We start from the raw sequence: 1,296 nt of genomic DNA, 5'->3' as shown, positions 1-1,296 counted from the left end.
CCCCCCCACCTCATGCTGCTCGCACCCCACCCACAGACCCCCCAACTCCTTCTACGACGGCTACTTCTTCACCGTGGAACTTCCTAATAAATCGGCACTGGTATTACACAGGGGTGAGTGGAGAAACACACGTTCTTTGTACAACAGAAACATTAGAAAAGGACACAAAACATACCGACGAGCGCTAACTTTGGCTTGGTTTTCCCTCCTCCTTTTTCTTTTTTTTTCTTTTTTAATTTTTATTTATTTCCTGCAACCAGGGATTTGAGGCATCTCCTGGCTTCTCTTTGGATGCTGAGTTTGTCTCCGTTTCCTCAGCCCTGAGGAAATCCCTTTACTATGGCAATTGAAACCTGAGACCGTGGCAATATTGTCCTGAAGAAAAGCAATTTCCAGCTGGCAAGGTATGGCCAAGTTGGTTTGTCAGACGGAATCGGGCAGTTTGTTTTGCTTTTGATCTGGGCACTTGATTCCCGTCGCCCTTAGTTCGTATTTGAGTCGCTTCACCAAAAAAAAGGGATCGATGGAAACAACCTGACGACAACCAATATTTAAATTCATCCAAAAGCATCCCTGTGGATGGCTTGGTCTGCAAGGAGCCGGTGCCCCAGCCGGGGGCTTGCAAGCCGGAGTCGCCCGCTGCAAGTGGAGTTGCAAATTTGGGGCATGGGATTTTAGGCATGGGAGAGGGTCAGGACTCAGACACGGGACTCGCAGCCCTGTCAAGGCCAAGTGTTTCTAATCAACGGGTTTGGCATGGGCAGCCAGTGGCCAAAGTTGTTCCTCCAAAGGGATCTTTGCTCTTTCATTGCATGAGGGCAGGAGGCATCAAATATCCCATCCTGGAGATCCAGATTCAGCCTGTGCTGCTTTATCATCCAAAGCCCAGGGGACAAAATTCCCCAAAGCTTTTGAACGACCTGGATGCTCGAATCCTATTGACGCAAGCTCCAATCCCTCGGAAAGTGCCGAGCTCTCTCTCCTGACACCCGGCAGCTCCGCTGGGAACAGCCAAATCCCTCCACATTCCCAAGTTTCTCATGGACTTGCCGCAGTGATTTTTTTGGGGTGTGCGGTTTCCCTGCCTCCCCATTGAGTCTTTAAGGCCAGAAACGAGGTGGGACTGAAGGCTTGGACTGCAAAACGAAAGCTCGCCTTGCAGGCAGAAAGACTGTGTGGAAGAGCAGAGGGGCCAGGGTGGGCACCACCACCCCACGTCACACGTGGAAACATCGAGCAGTTAGTAAAACCACAGGGTATTATTTACAAGTCTTGCTTATCTCCTTAAAGAGGGGA

Source organism: Fulmarus glacialis, unplaced genomic scaffold (genome assembly GCF_000690835.1).
Source record: "Fulmarus glacialis isolate BGI_N327 unplaced genomic scaffold, ASM69083v1 scaffold18096, whole genome shotgun sequence".
NCBI classification, from domain to species: Eukaryota; Metazoa; Chordata; class Aves; order Procellariiformes; family Procellariidae; genus Fulmarus; species Fulmarus glacialis.
The sequence above is the reverse complement of the archived record's forward strand: the minus strand, read 5'-3'. Positions refer to the sequence as shown.